This window comes from Aquarana catesbeiana, linkage group LG02 (assembly GCF_042186555.1).
Source record: "Aquarana catesbeiana isolate 2022-GZ linkage group LG02, ASM4218655v1, whole genome shotgun sequence".
NCBI classification, from domain to species: domain Eukaryota; kingdom Metazoa; phylum Chordata; class Amphibia; order Anura; family Ranidae; genus Aquarana; species Aquarana catesbeiana.
In genome coordinates this window covers 411053149-411077128 of record NC_133325.1, presented here as the reverse complement: position 1 = coordinate 411077128, position 23980 = coordinate 411053149, and the positions used below count along the sequence as shown (strand labels likewise).

At 44.7% G+C, this 23980-nt stretch overlaps 1 protein-coding gene across 11 annotated transcripts in view; it reads right to left on the bottom strand.

Moving 5' to 3' along the window:
- The window catches only part of ADGRB2 (adhesion G protein-coupled receptor B2), a 744603-nt gene that overhangs the window by 282488 nt on the left and 438135 nt on the right, over positions 1–23980 (bottom strand). Inside the window, exon 1 of one of the 11 annotated variants that reach the window (XM_073615402.1) lies at positions 13477–13530. The exons of the other annotated variants lie outside the window; for them this stretch is intronic. The gene's annotated coding sequence lies outside the window, so the exon portion shown is untranslated. Of the gene's footprint in view, positions 1–13476; positions 13531–23980 lie in introns of those variants that run through there. 11 annotated transcript variants of the gene reach the window in all.

Here is a 23980-nt window from a genome sequence, read left to right as displayed (position 1 = left end):
GGTGATGGAAAGAATGCCTAGGCACAAGTGATGGTTAAGGCAGGGCTGTAGAGAAAATTTTAATGTATCATACAAGGCAAGGGGCTTCATGATTCAGAGCCCACCAAAATCCTCAGCATCAGGCCCGTGATGCTCTTTTTTTTTTTTTTGGGGGGGGGGCGCAAGTTGCTGGTCTTGCCTAGGGTGCAAAATAGTCTAGCACCGGCCCTGGCCACATACAGAGGCCCAACATGCAGGGTGTACCATCAAGCGTTCTTGGAGCATAAATTACACATATAATTTCTTGACTACCTCTTGCACTTTTGAAGGCCCTGGAGAACCAGGACAATGGAAACGCCCCAAAAATTTCCTCTTTGGAAAGAAAACAACCCAATGTATAATCTATAAGGCATAATGAGTCTTTTGAACATGTCATTTTTTTCCACAAGTTTTTGGAAAATGTGTAAAGAAAATGAAAACGCATTTTTTTTTACACAAAGTTGTCCATTTACACAATGTTTCTAATGCCGCGTACACACGGTCGGACTTTCCGGCATACTTGGTCCGGCGGACCAGAGTGTGCCGGACAATCCGCCCGTGTGTGGGCGGCGGCGGACTTTTCCGGCGGACTTCTTCCCAAAAGCCCGCCGGACCTAGATTTATTTTTTGGTCGACCACGCCCCCTAAAACGTCACAGTCCCAGCATGCCCAAGGACTGTGACATCATATGGGGGCGGGGTCTCCGCCTATATAAGTCACAACGCAGCCCTCAGAGACCAGTCCAGCCGGAGAGAGCGTCGTGTCAACATCTGGGGGAAGAGAAGAGAAGAGAAGCCAAGAAGCCAAGAAGCCAAGAAGCCCAGAAGTCCGGACCTCCGCTCGCAATAGAGCTACATGAAGAGAGCGGAGGGGCCGGCCGAAGACCTGCGACACCGGGAGAAGAGGCCGGAGAGCGGAGAAGAACCAACCGGACGCCGGGAGAAGATGAAGCGGAGGGACCCCCGAAGCCGGAAGAAGACCCCCGAAGCCGGAGGAAGATCCCCCCCCCGGAGCTGTTTAATAAAATATTTTAAAAACCTGTGTAGTGTGTTTTATTACTTACACTTTTTTCCTAGGTAAATGGGTAGGGGTACCATGTACCCCATACTCATTTACATAGGGTGGGGGGCCGGGATCTGGGGGCCCCCTTATTAAAGGGGGCTCCCAGATTCCGATAAGCCCCCGCCCGCAGACCCCGACAACCAACGGCCAGGGTTGTCGGGAAGAGGCCCTTGTCCTCATCAACATGGGGACAAGGTGCTTTGGGGGGGGGGGGCGCAGGGCGCCCCCCTCCCCCAAAGCACCCACCCCCCATGTTGAGGGCATGCGGCCTGGTACGGTTCAGGGGGGGGGGGGGCGCTCGCTCGTCCCCACCCCCTTTCCTGACCGGCCAGGCTGCGTGCTCGGATCGGGGTCTGGTATGGATTTTAGGGGGACCCACGCCGTTTTTTCGGCGTAGCGGGGTTCCCCTTTATAATCCATACCAGACCTAAGGGCCTGGTATGCCCCGCGACGGGGCTAGCAAGGTGTCAATCTCGCCGATAAAAGCGGCAAGATTGACATCCTTTTCTAGTCCCGTCGCACCTGAGTCACGTTCAAAATGAACGGACTTGTCCGTGTGTGGGCAAGTCCGTTCATTCTGAAAGTCCGCCGGAACTCCGGCGAAAGTCCGTCGGAAAGACGGGCGGACTTAGCCCGCCGGAAAGTCCCGGCGTGTGTGGGCAAGTCCGTCCGTTTTAAAGTCCGGCGCACCTGGCGGACAAAGTCCGTCGGAAAGTGTGCCGGACCAAGTAGGATAGAAAGTCCGCTCGTGTGTACGCGGCATAACACATAGCATGTACATACCAAAAATTACACCCCAAAATAGATTCTCCTACTCTTCCTGAGTACGGCGATACCACGTGTGGGAGTCTTTTCTACAGCGTGGCCATATAGGGAGGCCCAACATGCAGGGAGCATGTCAGGTGTTCTAGGGGCATAAGTTTCAAATCTAATTTGACTACCTATTACACTTTTGTGAGGCACTGTAGTGGCATGGATGTGGCATGGATGAGCATGAATGGGAATGGATGAGCCGTGGATGGGGGTTGCTGGGTATGGATGGGATGACTGAGCATGAATGAGTATGGCCGGGTACGGCTGAGTATGTCTGGGTAACGCTGGGTAGGGCTGAGTATGGCTGGGTACAGCTGAGTATGGCTGGGTATAGATGGGATGACTGAGTAGGGCTGAGTATGGCTGGGTATGACTGAGTATGGCTGGGCACGGCTGGGTACGGCTGAGTATGGCTGGGTACGGCTGAGTATGGCTGGGTACGGCTGGGTACGGCTGGGTACGGGTGAGTATGGCTGAGTATGGCTGGGTACAGCTGAGTATGACTGGGTATGGCTGGGTACGGCTGAGTATGACTGAGTATGGCGGGGTACGGCTGAGTATGGCTGAGTGTGGCTGAGTATGGCTGGGTATTGCTGAGTACGGCTGAGTATGGATGGGTACAGCTGAGTATGGCTGAGTATGGCTGGGTATGGCTGGATATGACTAGGTATGGCTGAGTATGGCTGGGTACGGCTGAGTATGGCTGAGTATGGCTGAGTACAGCTGGGTATTGCTGGGTATGGCTGAGCATGGATGGATGGATGAGTATTGCTGAGGATGGATGGATGGATGAGTATGCTGAGTATGTATGGGTATGCTGAGTATGGATGACTGAGTATGCTGAGTATGGATGGCTGAGCATGGACGGATGGATGAGCATGCTGAGTATGGATGGGTGAGCATGGATGGATGGATAAGTATTCTGAGTATGGATGGGTATGCTGAGCATGGATGGATGAGTATACTGAGTATGGATGGCTGAGCATGGATGGATGAGTATGCTGAGTATGGATGGGTGAGCGAGTATGCTGAGTATGTATGGGTATGCTGAGTATGGATGACTGAGTATGCTGAGTATGGATGGCTGAGCATGGACGAATGGATGAGTATGCTGTGTATGGATGGGTGAGCATGGATGGATGGATGAGTATGCTGAGTATGGATGGCTGAGCATGGATGGATGAGTATGCTGAGTATGGATGGCTGAGCGTGTATGCTGAGTATGGATGGGTATGCTGAGTATGGATGGGTATGCTGAATATGGATGGGTGAGCAAGTATGCTGAGTATGGATGGGTATGCTGAGTAGGGATGGCTGGGTATGGATGAATGAGTGCTGGAATGGGCACATATCAGCGCTGTGGGCACTACACATCCAGCCAACAGCGCTGCTGCCACTGATCTCTCCCCTCTCACTGTACCGATCGGTACAGAGAGGGGAGAGAGAAACCAGACGTGACTCCGGTTTGTTTGCAAGTGATCGCTCCGTCATTTGACGGAGCGATCACGTGGTAAACGGCCGCTATCAGTGGCCATTTACCGTGATCCGTGATGCTCACGGATATTCCCGGGTGCACGCCCCAGGGGGTGCGCGAGAGCAGGATTCTGGGAGGATGTCAATGTACACCCTCCCAGAGTTATCCGACCACCCTGTAGCCGTCATTCGGCTATAGCGCGGTCGGCAAGCGGTTAAGATGGTCTTGGCTGCCTGGATCCCATGCTGACGCTCTGTTGTCAACACTTTTTGAGTCACTCACAAGGAACAAACATGCAGCAAGCCGTGAAATCCAGAGATCTTGATCTGCATACCTTGCTATGGATTATTGATTTAGTATTGCAACCATTGGATCAGCATGATAGACAGGCAACTAACATTTACTTCTTTGAACACAGGTTTCCTTTAAACATCTCCCTTCTAACTTAGCATTCATAGTTTTTGCTGTATTAAGGCCATCCAAATGTTTTAAACAAAATTGCGTGCAATATCAACACATTTATACACATTTAATGTTGATATAATGTAGTCTAGGGATCCATTAAACAAGACATTACAGCAAAAAGGTTCTTTCTAAACTATGACTTGCATAATGCCAAAATAAAAATTGCAGTGTCCATTAATTTTTCACACCTCTCCTGTCTCCGCCAATCCCTAAACACTCTATGATAGAGACATTGCTGAATTGTATCTTCTAGTATACAGATTATCAAATGGCAATGAAGTGCCTCATTAAAGCTAAACTGTGGTCAGATATAAAATACACAAATTAACGCAGCTCTGCAATCATTAAAATATTGTTATATTTATTTATTTATATATCTATATATATATCTATATATATATATATATAGATATATATACAAGCAGTGTATGTACCTGAATTTGACATGGTTTCAACCACTTGCAGCCCCTGTACAGCAAAGCTGAGGTGTGAGAGGAAGAAGCAGCACAAGCAGTCAATCATTTCATGTGTTGACAAGAAGCATGATGATAGGATGAGAAAGGAGAGTGACAAATCGGTGAGCTCAATAATGTGCTGCTTCTCCTGTACCGTCCAGGATGATCTGGGCTCAGAAGAAGTGGGTCAAATGATGCTGGTTATCAAACTGAGGACATTTGGTGGCAGAAAAAAAAGTAGTTCTGCTTCATAAAAAGAGCTTGTCCTGTCTTTGGGTTGATTCTTGTGAGAAGCTTTTTTTGTATGTTACCTGCTTTGCCATTGGGACCAACATAGTATGTGGTGAAGACTGTGGAATATAATCTTGAGAAACCTCTAAGAGTTGTAAGATGGATGAAGCAGACTCAAAAATTTAATTTTTCTGCAATGTTATTGGCAACACATCTCTGGTGAGCATATAAATAAATATGTATGTCTATGGAAATATCAAGAAGTGAAAAGGTTGCTGGAGCTTTAATTTATCTCTATACATCTTCACAGCTCCTCCTTTTCTTCCGGAGCTCTTGGAGATAATACAAGCAAATACTGTAAATATTAATGAAGTGTTATGACACAACCATGGTTCACTATAATTCTATTTCAGCTGAATTCCATAGCTTCAGGAAAATAATAATACATGTGACGATTCAATCCTTATTAATAGAGGTAGAGCTAAACTCTAGGCATATATAGAAGATACTGAATTATGCAGCCCTGTAATCATTATCACATAAATAAAGTATAATAGAAGTATAAAAGAATAGCTTCAGATGATACACAGAGATGAAACAAATCTCCCCGCATAAGTTTTACTTGTATATCTGCAGTCTTTGCTTTTCTACACGCTTTGAAAAGTGAAGATCATGTTAAAAATCTTTATTCCTGTTTCAGCAGTGGGTGGGGAGTCTGGGCTTACACTGTGTGTGGGCTGATTGGAGGAAAGGCACCCCCCCCTTCCACATAGGTAGAGGAACGAAGAAACATGCAGAGCTGTAGTCAGCAATCTGATAATCTACCTCTAAGCTCCCACCCCAACACAAATTTTCAGATGCTTTTATCTCTTGTGTCGGAGAGCTTGTCAGAAGTGACTCTGCTATTAACAGAGAAACAGAGCACCAGAGAGAAATGGCACTCAGAGCTTTGGAGAGAGATAAGTAAACACTGCATACATATGTGCTTAGGTCATATTTTATGAATGGCGTTTACGGCCACGTTAAATTTACTTTTTAAATACAAGAAGGGTAAGTGGATGTTTTTAACCATGTTTCAGCCTCTTGCAGTCCTTATACAGCAGGGCTGTAGTGTGAGAAGAATCAGTACAAGAAGCCAATCAGTTCATGTACTGACAGGAAGAAAACCAATAGAAAATGAGCTCATTACTGTGCAGCTTCCCTTTTCACTGTCCAGTCTCAAGCTGGGATGGGTCCTGGGTGACCTGAGTTCAGAGGAAGGGGGTGGAATGAAGCTGGCCATCAGACTAAGGACATCTTGTGGAAGAAAAAAAAGTACTGCAATGGAAATATCAGGACTGAAGCTGTATACCAGAGAAAATCATCTGGTTTTAGGTTATCTTTTAATGCACTATTCATTTGTACCTTTTTTTTTTATCTGGAGTTCTGCTTTAATATACTGCAGATGGCAGGAACTGGTGAGCTAAGGACTGAACTGGCACATCAGGGATCACATTGTCATTAGATTACTACAGGGTGGTCCTGCCACCTCCTGGAATTCTCCCAAACTCTTAGCTAGATGCAGGTTTTCAGCGCTCCCTCCTCACTCCCCATGCCTCTTACATCCCTGCGTTGCTCTGGTAACCGAGCTCCCAGCTCCCACACATTCAGAAAGAATAGAAATGACTCTGTGCCCTGAACGCATGCACACACAGGAGCAAGCACACACTATCCTATGAGACACACATACAGATTTTTGGCACATACACACACATTAGCTTTAAATCAAAAGGACTTTTGTGCAATGTGCCTGTAGCCCAGTGTAGCAGTACATAAAACTGATGTTGGCTGTATATAGGAGAAAGTGAAGGTTGAAGCTTATTCTGAAAAATCCTTGCATCATGCAAATGCACTAAATAGGTGATTTAAATAATAAACAACTGTTTTCATCAAAATAGATGATCAAATTGATCACATTGATCTTTTTGTGGTCTCAACAAGCAAAGATTGAATATTTGACCAATCATTGATTTATTTTTATGTGCATGGCCACTGAATCCTGTGTGTAAATGGTACTCAAATGACCTTTTTCTTGTATAAATATCTTACAGTTAACCTTTAACTCTAGCTTTCTTACCATCTTTAACAAACCTGTAAAGCAGTGCAATGAGACAATAAAGTCTATATGAATTCATCACCAGCCTTGTTCTGTTTTGTTGTACATGTTGCTGTCATATCTATTGCTGCCTATTGTGTATGTTCCATGACAATTCACAACTGCATGTTAAAGATGTTCTGTTGGTAAGGGCTCATTCACACGGGCACAAAAAAACATAATTTTCAAGTCAATACAAATTTGAATGTAGCTCTGTTATAGCCAATGGGGGATTAACAAAGAGTGGCACAAGCACAATGCTTGCATCACTCATCTAAATATAAAAAAATGGAGTAGATGCTGCTTTTAATTAACAAAATGGGTGCAAGAAACCCCCTTGTTAGTTCGGAGCATTCAATTCTTTGTTCTGCTGTGACAGAGAATAGGAAGACTGGAACTACATTCTCCAATCCCAGTGCCCATACTCGCTCCTCTCTCAGAGTAGAGTGGGAGGGAGGAGGAGGGCGCTGTGCATGCTCTGCTCATGTAGTGTAATCACTACATAGGCAGAAAGAGGGATGTATCTGCTGACAGTTCACACCCTTTAACCCAGCTATGACCTGGTGTGAATCTGAGGCAGCTTCTATATGAAAAACTGACACATGACCTCTGTAAAAAAACTCACAAACCAGAGTGCAGTATGTAAAATGTCCACAAAATGGTGCAAAATGTCTCCATATAACAGTTCTCTGTGGTAAAATTATCATTAATAAATCATATGTTCCCACTGCGGGATGCCACCTTGGAGGAACTCCGCAGATACTCCAGAATGGTGGAGAAGCCTAATTTTCCTTCCCCAATGACACCCATAATTGGACACCCGGATTTCCACCCAGGCCTTTCCGATCGGTCCTTTCGGCTCCACTCGAATCGGAGTATAGTTAGAGCCTCCTCCTTTTGTGGGCCTTCGGGTTGGAACGACCCTTCTACCATATACCCTAGTTTTAACGCCTCCATATTGGGCAGATGGAAGATCTTACAATTGTCACACTTTCTCAGATCTCTTCCAGAAGCTCAGGGTTTTTGGAGACAACCCACACCTTTTGAGGAGCTGTGCATAGGTGAGGAGCCAATTCGGAAATCTCTTTCTCAATCTTACAACATCTTACTAACCCATCTGTCTCAACAGGATCCCCCATACTTGGGGAAGTGGGAGAGAGATTTGAACACCACGTTTACAGAAGACCAAAAGACCCGAATCCTCTTCTTTGCACATAAATCCTCTCTATGTAGCAAATACCAAGAAATTACCTTCAAAATTCTGACACGATGGTATAGGACTCCTTCGGTGCTGGCATCCATTTTCCCGGGACACAGTCCCCTATGCTGGAGATGTGGCACACAAAATGGCACGTTAATCCACATCTTCTGGGAATGTCCGGTCTTGACTCCTTTCTGGAGACAGGTACTGGAAATCATCCACAAACTCACTGATGTGGCTCTCCAGAACAATCCAGCGGCAGTACTCCTGAACCTGACTCCAATGTCTAGTAAGCGGTACCGCAAATCTTTGCTGAAACACCTCCTGAATGCGGCTAGGGCGTGTATTCCCAGCATGTGGAAGCAGCAGTCCGCTCCAACAGTGACACAATGGTTTAACAGGGTCTGTGATATTCAGCAGATGGAGAGCCTCACAGCTGCTCTCAGGGAAAAAGAGGAGGAACATGGCACCCGTTGGACACATTGGAATATGTTCCGCTTCTCAGATGACTATAACTCGTACATATAGATGTCTGTTACCGGAAGCTTCGGGACCGCGGGCCGCCGACCTCGCCAGAACCCTATACCTACCCCTCCCTCCTTCTTACTTTTCCACTTCTGTTTCCCCCCATTTCTATTCCCTTTTTCCTTTTTTGACACTAATAGTGTTCCTCGCCTCCTTTCCCCAGCAGTAAGGGGGGAAGGGGGTAGGGGAAAAACAAAACAAATAAAAAAAAAAAAAACCCCGGATTGCAGTATCCCACATTGGTGCCACCCCTATGCCCGTAGGATTGAACACCATAAATTGTATATAACGCAATGCATAGACTTAATTCACCAAAAGATGGCAGAGCACTACTCAGACAACAGGGATAGACTGGAGTGACCCCTTGAGAGTCACATAGTTAGCTACAATGTCATGTTGCCATACCTGCTGTTAAACTAATACATAATTGATTTTCTTTTCTTTGCTATGTGTGAAAAATATTTACAGAAACAGATAACTGTCATACTGTATTGTTGAATTCTATGTATAATCTGCACTCCCTAAATAAAGATTTAAAAAAAAAAAATAAATCATATGTTTAAATAATCCAAAATAAAACGCTTATTCCAATTTGATAGTGCTGTCATAAGCCTTGTAGGATAAAATAATTAAAATGGTAAGCTTGCCTAGGCCTCTATGGTGAGGGCAAAAGCATAAGATGTTGCATACCAGCCCATGAAGGTGGAGGAAGCCCAGGAGGATAGTTGGTATATGATCTAAACGGTGATATGCCCCAGGAAACTTCAGAGGAGCTTCGGGAGGGGGGGTCCCACCGATGTGTAGATGAATAAAGGGAGCAGTGGCCGGCCACCAACCTGCTGTTACATCACTTCCTGTTTGCAGGTTGGTAGCTGGTCACTGCTCGCTTAATCTATCTATACTTCGGTGGGAAACACCCCCTTGTAGGTCCCCTGAAGCTCCCCTGGGCATATTACCATTTGGATCATATACGAACTGTCCTCCTGTGCTTCCTCCACCTCCATGGGCTGGTATGCAACATCTTATGCTTTTGCACTAACCATACAGGTGTAGCACCCTCTACCAATAGGTAGGTGCTAGTAATAGTTTTTTTACTAGGTACTGTCAGCACAGGCAAATTTAGGCAGGCGTATGCTGCAAGCTAGGCATGTCTGTTTTGATCTGGGGACTGAGAGTGGTCAGAGTAGCAGTGGGTGTGACCACCTGTGCTCCAGTTGTGAGGTTCTTCCCCTGCTTCCAGGGAGAATATTCTTGAAGAGGGGCTGGGCCTAGAACTGGAGTGGCAAGCAGCTCATGTGGGAGCCCTGACCAATCCCCATCTGGTATTGGCAGGGGGCAGGCCTCCTATATTACCTGAGGTAACATGCCACTGGGGGGGGATGTCGGCTGAGTGAAGTGAGGAAAGGAATACTAGGCAACAGCAGGAGGGCATCCCCCATTTGGGGGTGTACCGATCGCAGGAGGAGGCCCAGGGAGAGCTGTGAAGGAACTTTGCCTCTACATGGTCGTTGGCATTGTCTTTGTCATCACACGGTCGGTGATAAAGAACTCCTGAAGCAGAGGGGCAGGTGAAGCTGTCGGAATGTATGGTCCGGTCAAGTTCCTCATCAAGGACTCAGGGCAGTAAAAGGTCGGTGAGTGTTACCACAGTGGAGGGCTGGATGTGCCAGGAAGTCTGTGAGGGAACTTTGCTTCTACATGGTCATTAGCAAAGTCTTCATCATTTACACGGTGAATGATGGGGAGTCCTGGATCAGAGGAGAGACTGTGGGGATCTGTGTCAAATCAATGTGGCCTGAGGGCACAGGATTTAGAAGTTGGGCTGACTGGGAACAGTAGTCCACATCCATGAGAAAGCTTTTAAACTTCTAGGCCTCCGGGGAGAGGTACTGCAGGCTTCAGGCCTAGTAGCAGTGAGCAACCAGAGCCTGCTTAAGGGCTCATTCAGAGTGGGTCCTTCTTGCCCAAAGAAGAAGAGGTGACATTACTTTACCTCAGTGTTAATAAGTTTGTGCAGGAGGAAATCAGTTTGTGCAGGAGGAAATCAGTTTGTGCAGGAGGAAAAGACATGGTCAAGAGTGATGTCCTCATCCTTTACACGGTAATGGATGGGGAATTCTTGGAAGGAATAGTCTGTGGGAGTTAAGCTGTGGAGGAGCAACAGTCTGCATGGAGATGCAGGGAGAGATCATACTCATAATATATGCACATCACCTCTTCTGGCTTTAACTATGCGCTATTGTGCTTAATCTTTAAAATATGATGGCAATTAAAAAATTCTATGGGCATCCCATATACCCAATTTAATTATTTTATCCTACAAGGCTTATGGTGCCATTTTTGAATTGGAATACATTTTTTTGTTTTGGATTATTTGAACATATGATTTATTTGTGAGAATTTTACCACAGAAAACTGTTACATCAAGACATTTTTATCACCATTTAGTGGTAATTACATAATGCGCTCTGGTTTGTGTATTTCTTTGGATTATCATTCCACAACTCACAGTGGAATAGTCTGAGAAGCTGACCTTTATTACTCCTTTCTTTGGCTACATGCACTCAATTACAAGCTGGTATCGCCTGGATGTTGGTAGCTTTTTGCTCTATGCCCTCTGTAAATCAGATACAGACCCTGCACCAGTTTCTATTTCACTCTGAATAGAAACTGGCATGGGTGGCACAGAAACCAGTCTATCTGCTGGTTTTCTGCACCAGTTTTCTGTGCCATTATAATGGCAAAGGAAGCTTAGTTAAAGTATAACTAAAGGCAAAACTTTTTTTTTTGAGTTTTGGATAGAGGGGAGGTGGATTAGAAAACCTGACAGTTTTTATTGCTGTCTGTGCTCCGTTACAGTTTTTCACCCTCTGTTTGCCTTGTTTACCATTATCATTGAATGTGAAAATAAAATAAAATCCCAAATTTTGGGATGTCCCCAGAAAAGTAATAAAGGGGAAATCTACTAATGTAGACACTAGTTCTGGTGACCTGGGGGTCCCCAAGAGATTCCCCTAATTTGCAGGGATTTCTTCTTACTTTCTGTTTGGCTATGGGACAGGAAGTAAAGGTAAATCTCCCCAATGGGACAAAGATGGCAAAAATGAACCTTACAAGGTTTATAACCCTCCCTGAGGCTGGGTTCACACATGTGCAGTGCGAATTGAAGCTGTTTTCACATCAGTTTTTGAACAGGATCAGGTCAGGTTTACATCAGGATCAGGTCAGGATTTTATCCTGTTCACAACTAAATGACATGTGCGATTCAGAAGCATTCCCATAAGTTAATAGGCCTGAATTTGCACCTGAGCCAGACCGCACTGCTCTGACAGGACTCTTTTTCAATTCGCACTGAATCGGCACTCCACACCGGACCGCACCGGACATATGTGAACAGGCACAATAGAAAGCAATGTTCCTTCACATGTCATGCGAATTGGATTGCGGTTCAAAACAGATCCAATTCGCATATGTGTGAACCTAGCCTTACTCTATCCAAAATTAAAATAAATGTTTTGCCTATAGTTCTACTTCCATGGACTGTGTCTATTCACATAGCTGTGCTTAGCTCCGTAATATGTGGTAGCGTTTAACATTGTAATAAAAGAATGCCATAAATGTACACTTCTGTAAAGGGACAAAATAACTATTTTTAAACAGAAAATTTTCATTAGACACAATTAACAGCATATAAAAGCATACTGGAACATTCAGTATCTAGTTCCTACATGTTCTAAATAGTGATGACATCGGAGTATGCTGTCATACTGCAGCATTCAGTGGCAGACAAATAAATGCTTGATTTGTAGTGTATGTAAACATTTATATATGAACTTCCTATTAGTAACAGTCTGGCATGAGTCATTTCTTTTGCGCTCTCCATCTCATTGCTCTTGTATACTTTAAAAAGACAGAGGGGCACATTTATCAAGCAAATTAGTAACACAATCCAATGCAAATCAGACTGCCTCTAATTAGCAAACTCTATGCAACAGTTTTCTTGAGTATTTGCGACTTCTGTGCCTGTAATCCTGGGCAGCCAACAGCAACATTTGCTAAGGTCTGAGACAAATCTATCACTCTAGATAAGACAAATGTTCACTTGAAAGCTGGTCAAATACTAGTAGATTTAAAAACGAATGCTCATTTGAAGAACATTTGTATGAAAATTCTCATTTGTATCTCTTGACAAATGTCGTTCTACTTCAAAATTTGGGAAAAACTTTCCATCCTGCTCTTTCTAATTTTCTCATCACTGGGGTCAAAAACAAACAATTTACCACCACCAGGGATGGGTCAAGGGGTGGGCAAGAGGGTTGGCTGCCCTGGGCGCAATGGTTTACTGTAGGGATGAGGGTACCTTCATTCTGTTACAAGGCTGGCAGGAGTAGTGACAGCGGCAGTGATTTTGACAAGCGAGTGACTGCTGGGCGTAGAAACCTCTAAGCTTGCACATCATGAACAGGGGAGGAGGGTGCAGTTTAGCTTCTTTGCCCTGGGTACTGGATGACCTTGTCCTGGCAGTGACCAGTGACCACCACTAACCATTTGAAAGCCAAACAAACGTTTCTGAAACAACTGTTTTTAAATTCAATTCTTTTAGTCTTTGGCCAGCTTTATCAGCCTTAAACATGGAGGAAGCCTTGGAAGAACTTTTAGGTCTCAGGGAACCCGTGACAATAAATAGTGATTCTACAACTCATGGTACATTGTTGTGATGGTCGATGGGGAGAATGCATCTTACATTTGTGGTTAGTGGGAAGCATGCAGATAGATAAAATGATCATTGGAGCAGTGGTTACACATCTGAAGGGCAGAAGTTGCTCACTGATCAAGGAACCCCTTGCAACGATTAGAAGAACCTGGCTGTTCTAAACAGTTGCACAATCAAGATGTGGTCGAGGTAAGGCTTCATTCTTTTGCAGTACTTCTTTAGAGCAGCCGAGGAAGGAATGTATGAATTAGGTTGGTAGCCTAGTAGTAAATCTGTTGCATAATCTTTCTCACTGATTCTGTTTAGCATTGCCTTGCTGTGCAACAGAATTGATAAATGTGTCCCAAAGTCACTTGAAAGTTCCTCTCACCCACTTATACTCACCCTTGCTCCCACGCTACTCTGTTGATCTATTGGAGCCAGGAGTCCAAATGTGGTGTGAGCTATATGTTGGTGATCTTTAGCATACTGTACACAGGGTTGATGATGTAACTCTCCTCTCCATGTGACAGTATTCAGGCTTGGCTGCTTTGGACACAGTATTGTGTAAGAGATACGAAATGCCGATATCCAGAAAAGATGACCAGATCTGTGGGCTGTATTTTAAGAAATCAGGAACCAGGCTAAATAAGGTTGTATGAAGTTTATTAACCCCTTCCCACCAATGTAACAAGGAAGTGTGTTTTTTTCCACGGGGCTGCATATATGCGTATCTCACTTTGTGCTGGGGGCTGGGAACTTGCCGCACAGCGAGCACCCAGCACAGAGACCCCGTACTAACGTTTGGGACCCGGGTCTCCAGATTCCGGGTCACCTGATTGCTGTGGTGATCAGTAATCAGTCACTGTGAAGCCCTCCCCTCTCTGTATATGGAGAGGAAAGATACCATGTATCTTCCTCTTTCCTTGCAGAAAAAAAAGGGTTTGTAAAAAAATGCAAAATGAATAAATAAAAAATTAAATTAAAATTAAAGAAAAAATATCTAGATTAAGGTTTGATCTAGGTCTGTGCCAGGGTTAGTGTTTGGGCCAAGGTCAGGATCAAAGTTCAAGGTCAGGGTCAGTATATTTTGAGCAGGATTTTTTTTTTTTTTTGCATCAGTGTCACTTAGTGTCAGTGTGTTTAAGAGCCCATTCACACAGGGGCAACACGACTTCCAGCGCGACTTTGGGAGGCAACTTGGACACGACTTGAGTATGAATCACAGCACGACTTGGGGCAACTTACAACACAACTTGAAGTCGCCTCTAGGACAGGGAACTTTACAAGTGGCCAATCAGAGCTTATCAGCTGTGTGCTTCCTGTAAAGTTGCCTCAGTATGAACAGTGATCAGACTTGAAGGCAACTTCCATTGAAATCAATGGGCACAAGTCGCCTTCTAGTCGGATTGAAGTAGTACAGGAACCTTTTCTGAAGTCGGAGTGACTGCAGTAGTGTGCATTAAGATGGATCCATTCACTTACATTGATTTTTTCATGTAGCGCGACTTGAGGCGACTAGGGGCGACTTGGGGCGACTTGAAGTCGGATCCAAAGTTGCCCCTGTGTGAATGGGCTCTTAGGTAGGACAAACAAACAATAAAAAGCAAAATGTGCACTATTGCTTCTGGGCTGTACTATGAGTATAAACAACAACTGACATACACATATGAGGTATCGTTGTTCTTTGGTGGTAGGTTATGATAGTAACAAGAAATATACAGCTAAATTAAAAAAAAAAAAAAAAAGTTTCCTTTGATAATAAAAGAAATCAGGAGATATTCATAACCATTTACTACCAAATGAAAGCCCAATTCGTTCTGCAGAAAAAAACAGGTATAATCCACCTGGAAGCACCAAATAGTGATGATATGTACGGTTTTATTAACACATGACAAAATTGCAAAATTGTGATTAGGCCTTTAGATTTGTTTTACCCTTAGTTGTGATGGGGTTAACATAAGTATCACTCCTCCAATACCAACACCAGTACACCATAAACAATGTAAAGTGACAAAAACATTGTGCAGCAACAAAAATGACAAAATAACTGTACAAATAGAGGGAACAAACATGCGCAAGGCAAGGTCAGGACTGAGACAGGAAACAAGGGACGCAGAGAGGAGGGTATGGAGTACTGGGTGCAGGATACTAGGAGCAGGTCACTGGAGCAAGGCACAGGATCAGGCAGGGACACGGCTCACAGGAAGAACACGAATGCCCTGAACTTCAGTTAAGAGTGGGATTTATATACTTCTCAGCATCCAGCATCAGGTGCAGCCTAACTACTCGGCTAAGCTGGGAGACACCCACTGGTGACCATCGGAACTGCGTCCGGGGACAACAGTGCCGCCAGCAGGTGACCCAGGTACTGACACAAGTCCTGACATACTGTTACATGGGATTTGCATTGTCCCAGTCAATGAACAGAGCAGTGGGGAGCAAAAGGAAGGTAAAATATATACTACTGGGGAGGGACAAAGTAAAGTCAACCTGTTTTGCCCTGCATAGGCAATTTCCATATTTACTGTAAGACCCTGGTTTTGCAAATATATGTGTGTATATTATTTTTTAACAGCGTGTCCATGATTTGCATGGGAAGATAAAAAAGCTGAAAAATCAGGCAAGGACCTGCAACATAGTAACTCTAATAATACCCTATTACATAGGGTATTGTGTCACAAAGGAATCCTATTACTTTCTACCACATAAAATGAACGTTTACAGCTTTACCACTGAAGGAAGCAAACATGCATAGCAAATTATCAGCAATGCTTTCAGTTATACAACAGTATATACAATATGTTATAAGTAAGTTCACATACACATATTTTCCTCCTACACAAGCATACAAAAGCAATTCTTCTGCCTACACATCTTCTCTCTAAGCAACCTGTGCAATGCTCAAGGCAGATATGTACAGTATGCTGCTTCCGTTCACAGATAAAGAGAGGGGGGAGATAGCGGCATGCAGGTGAACATTATCAGCTCATTGATTTTAGAGCATCATCTTAAACATAGTACACAAAGGTTTAGAGGTCATCAGCAATCCCTCTCTATAGGCACCTGCCTTCATCTGTCCCTGTAGCTTAACACGTTTTTTTTTACAGCCACATTCATTATCACACCAAGGATGAGAGGAAGAAAATGATTGTAACTCAACTTCACAGATGGTCATTATGGACGGAGTTTAACAAATGTCAGCTCAGAAATGAATAGTTTATGGGAGGAAGGGATGTACTGTGACACAAATGGCTAGTAGCTAGCGATGAGCAAACAGCATTAGACAGACTGCACTTTGTTCTGACTCCCCTTTGCACTCCCTTATCTCTGTGTGAATAACCTGGAGGTCCAAATTTCAGCTGATCCATAGCTGGCTGCTACTAAATCAAAAATCAATACCACAATTTAGCAGGTTAATGTAAGTTGAAACCTGTCTTTAAATATTTAAATAAATCACAGCAAAATATTAACTGTCCCCATCACCTACTGACTTATTAGGCCAGAAGGGTTACTATCAATATGCCAGGAATGAGGGAACAGCTACTTTACTTAAAGTAATAGTAAAGGTTCTATTTAAAAAAAACAAAAAAAACAAACGTGTTATACTTACCTGCACACTCCCCGCTCCTCCTCTTCTCCATGTACCAGCTTAGGAAGCCACTACATATGGTGGCACAGGTGCAGGGGTGATCCCAAGCCAGGCTGTGTGCGTCTATTGACACACACACACACACAGTGTGGCTCAGCCTCACCCTCTCCTCACATAATTTGACTGACAGCAGCAGGAGCCAATGGTTCTTGCTGTTACCTCAATCCCTGTGAGCAGAGAGGGAGAGCAACACTACTGCTCTTGGGCACAATACTGGACTGAGATCGGGCTCTGGTAAGTAAAGATTGGGGGGGGGGCATGAAATTATTTTTTGCATGACCCAGAGAATGGATTTAAGAAAAAAACTTGTAGGCTTTACAGCCATAGTTACATAATTACATAGTTAGTCAGGTTGAAAAAAGACCCAAGTCCACGTAATTCCACCAATAAAAGAAAAAATCATACAATTCCATATACACAATCCTATACCCACAGTTGATCCAGAGAAGGGTGAAAAACCCCACCAAATCATGATCCAATTTGCTCACACTTTAAATGAATTTAGCTGAACTTCTGGCAAACAGCTATGGCACAATTTAAATATAAATGTGAAAAAAAGACAGTCCTGTGCCCAGGCGTATGTTAACCGCTTCCGGACCAGCCGCATCAGTTTTACTGTGGCAGGCTGGCTCCCCTGCGCAAAATCACATTACTGAACATGAGATCTCACGGGGTCAGGATAGCAGGCTCGCGTGTGCCCGCTGCACAGCGGGGGGTGCCGATGCTCGTGGCCGACGGTCGTGATGACTGCCGGCTACGAGCGATCAGGACCAAGAGACACAGAACAGGGATGAATGTGTGTAAACACACACTTCCCTGTTCTGACAGGAGTGACAGATCGTGTGTTCCTATTAGAGAGGAACCACGATCTGTCACTTCCTGTGGTTAGTACCTCCTCCTTCAGTTAGAATCACCTCCCAGGGAACATGGTTAACCCCTTCACTGCCCCCCTAGTGTTAACCCCTTCACTGCCAGTGACATTTTTACAATAATCAATTCATTTTTAATCACACTGATCGCTGTATTAATGCCAATGGATCCAAAAATGTGTCAAAATTGTCCGATGTGTCTGCCATAATGTCGCAGTCACAATAAAAATTATAGATCGCCGCCATTACTAGTAAAAAAGATAATAATAAAAATGCTATAAATCTATTTTGTAGATGCTATCACTGTTACGCAAACCAATCAATATACACTTATTACAATTTTTTTTACCAAAAATATGTAGTAGAATACATATCGGCCTAAACTGAGGAAAAATATGTTTTTTTATATATTTTTGGGGGATATTTATTATAGCAAAAAGTAAAAAATAATGCGCTTTTTTTTAAATTGTCGCTCTTTTTTTGTTTATAGCGCAAAAAATAAAAACCGCAGAGGCCATCAAATACCACCAAAAGAAAGCTCTATTTGTGGGGAAAAAAGGACGTCAATATTTTTAGTTTATATTCTTACCATAGTTATACAGTATTTTGCATTTATACTACTATGCAATGCACTAGAGCCTGATTGGCCTACAGTTCTGCCCATCCTCTTCCCCGTGCAAGAGATAACAAGAGACTGATATAAAACACAGATATACACTATATTACCAAATGTATTGGGACGCCTGTCTTTACAGGCACATGAACTCTAATGGTATCCCAGTGTTAGTCCATAGGGTTCGATATTGAGTTGGCCCACCCTTTGCAGCTATAACAGCTTCAACTCTTCTGGGAAGGCTGTCCACAAGGTTTAGGAGTGTGTCTATGGGAATGTTTGACCATTCTTCCAGAAGTACATTTGTGAGGTCAGGCACTGATGTGGACGAGAAGGTATGCTGGCCATGTCTGACCCGCTGTGACATTGGCTACAACTCTCCCCCTGGCACAGAGCATGAGTGACACCGGTGGGAAGGCTGTGTCTTATTGCAGAGATTTCCTTTCATATCCTGTCCAATAGCCAGAACAGGAAGTGAAAGGAAATCCATCCAAAGTGATGGAAACCAGGATCACCAGAACTAGTGTCCCCATTGAAAGATTTGCCCTCCATTACTGTTTTGGTGACAACAGGAAATATAGATTTTTTTTTACTTTCACTTTTAATCAACATGCTGAATCTCCCTAATGGGGGACAAGGACAGTAATAAAAACTGTCAGGTGTTCTAATCCCTCTCCACTCTATTCAAAACAAAAATGTTGCCTTTATTGACACTTTAAACATATTTAGGAATATACACTACATTAGCAAATGTATTGGGACGCCTGCCCTACACGCACATGAACTTTAAAGGCATCCCAGTCTTAGTCCATAGGGTTCAATATTGAGTTGGCCCAACCTTTGCAGCTATAACAGCTTCAACTCTTCTGGGAAGGCTGTCCACAAGGTTTAGGAGTGTGTCTATGGGAATGTTTGACCATTCTTCCAGAAGTACATTTGTGAGGTCAGGCACTGATGTGGACGAGAAGGTATGCTGGCCATGTCTGACCCGCTGTGACATTGGCTACAACTCTCCCCCTGGCACAGAGCGTGAGTGACACCGGTGTTTTATCCAGCCGTTGTATTGTAGAGCGGTGCATCTACATTTCACATCCCCTTCAGCATGGATGTCATCTACAGTCGGGCCAATGGTTGTAGCGTTCACTTTGGATTCTACATCCCTCCCTACACAGCTGAATCATTGGGTCTTCCCCTTGCTCAACACATGGAATATGTAACGAGCCCCTTGCTCGCTCGGTTCCACTCTCCCAACACTCCTCTGCAGCTATTGAATCAGATTGCAACGTCTGATGGTTCGGTCATCCAATGCTCCGGGATTAGAACTTCAGCTATGTGCCGTTCTAACCCAGTTGTGATAGCTCAGAACAAACACCAGGCAGGCTGTATGTAAGTTCAACCAGGAATCTATCTTTATTGACAGGAATACAGTCTTATTTATACAATAAAAGAGGAGGTGCAGACCTCCTGCTCATATTACTCTAACAATACAGTTGTAACCTAATTAACCTAATTAACATGAGCTAATTAACTAATCCCTTTAGACAGAATAGATGACTCAGACATGACCTTTAGGCCAGACTGGCCGTCTTGTAGTTCAGAAAACACAATCAACATAGACTCTTCTTCACACAATAGCAGAGTTAATTAACACAAACGACAATGGGGATCGAATGACTCTTAGATCCCATAGTAGACTTATTTACAATACACATTTTAGCAGACAACAGACAGACAGGTGTTGGAATTTACATCAGCATCTCCTAACAGTATCTGTCCCAGCATTATGAATCAGCCACTATTTCTAATATGGCAAAACCAGGGTCCCCAGAGTCTGTGTGTCCTGGGGGACCAGGACCCGAATCCACAGTAATACCACCTCAAGGGTCCCCAGGCATACAGCTCACAAAAAGCACCGTTCCCCCAAATGCAAGGGCCCCTGATCGATCGGCAAGAGGCTAGCATACAGTCCCCTCCAAAAGTCTCTCTCCTGGCTAGGTCTGTCACATTTCTCCCCTTTCGGCAGGAGACTAACACAGGAGGAGACCCCAGAGGGGTTGACTCCGAAGTTAGTCAGTAGTTCCAGTCCTCTAATGCCTGTACCCACACAGTACCCCAAACAAATTGTTCCAAACAAAGCATTACTCACCCAGCCAACCTCTGCCTCTCTCAGAGAACATATCTGCTGCTGGGGAGAGTCCTGGACTGGCCCTTCTCCCTGGAGTCCTTTCTGCCGCTGGAGAGAAGACAGGGTGTCTGGGCTCACTCCATCATGCTGTTGGGGATCTGGGCCGACTGCCCAGCATTCCTGGGGTATACAGGTGGAGACTGAAGTCCCATCCACCTTCACAGGACATCCATCCTCTGTTAGTTGAGGGCAGAGTCCAGCAGTACTCGGCCCTGTTGCCAGCCCTTCTGCTGGAAACCCCACACCATCTGCTCCGGCTAACTGTTGGGGAGGGACGACGAACACCTCCTCTCCCTTCTCCCCCTGTATCCTGATCTGCTGCTGGGAAGTGACCACCTCCTTCTCACCCTGAGCCTCCGGAACCACCGCAGGTGTAGGGCAGAGATCTTGGACCCTCTGTCCGGTTGCCAGTGCTTCAGCTGGGGAAGTTCCTTGTAACTTCACAGATACTTCTGTTGGTGCTGGGCAGAGCACAGTAAAGTTTGGCCCTAATAACAGCTCTTCTTCTGCTGGAGGCTCACCAGGTTGTTCTTCCTCAGCAGAAAAGTCTATCAAATCCCCTGTCTCTGCAACTGGTGTCTGGGGATAAAGGTTCACCATCTCCTCTCCGTGGAACCCAGAAGATGCTATCAGTGCTGGGCAGAGGTTAGCAGAGCTCTGCCCTGTTGTCAGCACTTCAGGTTTGGGGACGGCAATCTTCAGATTTTCCACTGCCGATTCTCTGGCATTCTGCTGGACAGGCACATTCCTCCATCCAAGATCATCCAATGCAGAAACGGGTTCATCAAGGTCAGTCAGCACTTGTTGCATCCGCTATAAGACCTCCACCTCCATAGCTGCGGGGGCAGGTTGGCAAGCACACTGTTACTCTGCCACATTGTCAACTCTTCAGCCAGGATTTCAGAGTTGTCAACTAGTATTTCCTGATAGTCCCAGGCAAAGGGAGCACCACCCTGCTGCTGAGCAGAGTCTAACAGCTGTTTGTAGGCGATCTCCAGCTCCCATTCCTGAACGGCCAGAAACTCCAAATCTTCCTGTGCCCAGTGCACTTCTGAGACATTCAGTCTTTGCTTTCTGTGCTCCATTATTTCCTCCAAACGCCACTCCCGATCACTCCCAAAGTCAGGGTCCCTGGACAGGCTCCAGTATAACAATCCCAGGCCATCGTAGTCAAAGCCTTCCGTGGGGCTGTCATCCGCTGTCCACGGGCACACTTGGGCTACATACCACTGGAGGGCTCTGTAGCTCTCGTCCAACCGCATTTCTGCCCGGATCAGCCTGCTTAACTCAGCTGTCCACTCCTGGTTCGGCTGTTCCCTCAAAAACAGCATTCGCACTTCATACTGCGACCAGTACCTCACATGGATGGAGGGGAGAACTTTTCCCTGGTGTCGCTGCTCACGGGCTAGCACTTCCTTCCAGAGTTCACACCTGATAGAATCAAACCATCCTAGCAGGACCTGCTCTGATACTGGTCCTCTGTGCTGTATCTGCATCTCTCGCAACCTCCTTCTGAATTCCTCATCCATGGTGGCTGGTATCTCTCCTCTCCTGCTATCTGGACCTTGGATCCAGGTGATGGTTTGGATGTGTTCATGGCAAGGAAGCACGTTCCCACCATTCCCTCCACGGCTCTCAAGTAAGTCTTTCAGCGTGGCTCTCCTGCAGGTTGGTTTGGAGTGTCCCAGTAACTGGAGAGAAAATCCCACGGCTGCCAACCAATGTAACGAGCCCCTTGCTCGCTCGGTTCCACTCTCCCGACACTCCTCTGCAGCTATTGAATCAGATTGCAACGTCTGATGGTTCGGTCATCCAATGCTCCGGGATTAGAACTTCAGCTATGTGCCGTTCTAACCCAGTTGTGATAGCTCAGAACAAACACCAGGCAGGCTGTATGTAAGTTCAACCAGGAATCTATCTTTATTGACAGGAATACAGTCTTATTTATACAATAAAAGAGGAGGTGCAGACCTCCTGCTCATATTACTCTAACAATACAGCTGTAACCTAATTAACCTAATTAACATGAGCTAATTAACTAATCCCTTTAGACAGCCTAGATGACTCAGACATGACCTTTAGGCCAGACTGGAAAACACAATCAACATAGACTCTTCTTCACACAATAGCAGAGTTAATTAACACAAACGACAATGGGGATCTAATGACTCTTAGATCCCATAGTAGACTTATTTACAATACACATTTTAGCAGACAACAGACAGACAGGTGTTGGAATTTACATCAGCATCTCCTAACAGTATCTGTCCCAGCATTATGAATCAGCCACTATTTCTAATATGGCAAATCCAGGGTCCCCAGAGTCTGTGTGTCCTGGGGGACCAGGACCCGAATCCACAGTAATACCACCTCAAGGGTCCCCAGGCATACAGCTCACAAAGAGCACCATTCCCCCAAATGCAAGGGCCCCCGATCGATCGGCAAGAGGCTAGCATACAGTCCCCTCCAAAAGTCTCTCTCCCGGCTAGGTCTGTCGCAGAATACATTTGCCGATATTAACCCTTTGGCAGCTGGCGGTATTGTAACTATTTTTCAGCATATTTCAACAATGGAATTGATGTCTTCCTATTGAGTTTTTATATTTGATCTTTTTCATTTGATTGTTGTGATTTTGAATCAATTTTGGCGTGCATTTTATTAAACAATCTTAACCTCATATTTTTAGTCCTTTTATCTTTCTGGCCCCATTGAGCGCTATCTGTTTGTATATGTTTGATGCTCATTTTTCCAGGAGTTGACAGCTGCACTGGACTCCAGTTATTTCTCTTTTATATTGGACATGACACCATGATTATTCTCCAATGACTGCCAATTTTAGCGCTTGAGGTCTGTGTTGTTATCTTACATGTGGACGAGAAGGCCTGGCTCACAGTCTCCACTCTAATTCATCCCAAAGGTGCTCTGTCAGGTTGAGGTCAGGACTCTGTGCAGGCCAGTCAAGTTCCTCCACCCCAAACTCGCTCATCCATGTCTTTATGGACCTTGCTTTGTGCACTGGTCCAAATCAATTGATAGAGGCAGGATTAAGGTGCAGGGTTGTTTTTCACGAGTTGGTCTTGGCCCCTTAGTTCCAGTGAAGGGAACTCTTAAGGCGTCAGCATACCAAGACATTTTGGACAATTTCATGCTCCCAACTTTGTGGGAACAGTTTGGGGATGGCTCCTTCCTGCTCCGACATGACTTTTGGAAGAATGATCAAACATTCCCATAGACACACTCCTAAACCTTATTGACAGCCTTCCCAGAAGAGTTGAATAGCTGTTATAGCTGCAAAGGGTGGGTCAACTCAATATTGAACCCTACGGACTAAGACTGGGATGTCTTTAAAGTTTATGTGCGTGTAAAGTCAGGCGTAACAATACTTTTGGTAATATAGTGTGTATTCTTGAATACGTTTAAAGTGTCAATAAAGGCAAAACCTTTTTTTTTAGTTTTAAATAGAATGGAGAGGGAGATTAGAACACCTGTCAATTTTTATTGCTGTCTGTATCCCCCATTAGGGAGATTCAGCTTGTTTATCGTTATCATTAAAAGTAAAAGAAAATCCCATATTTCCTGTTGTCACCAAA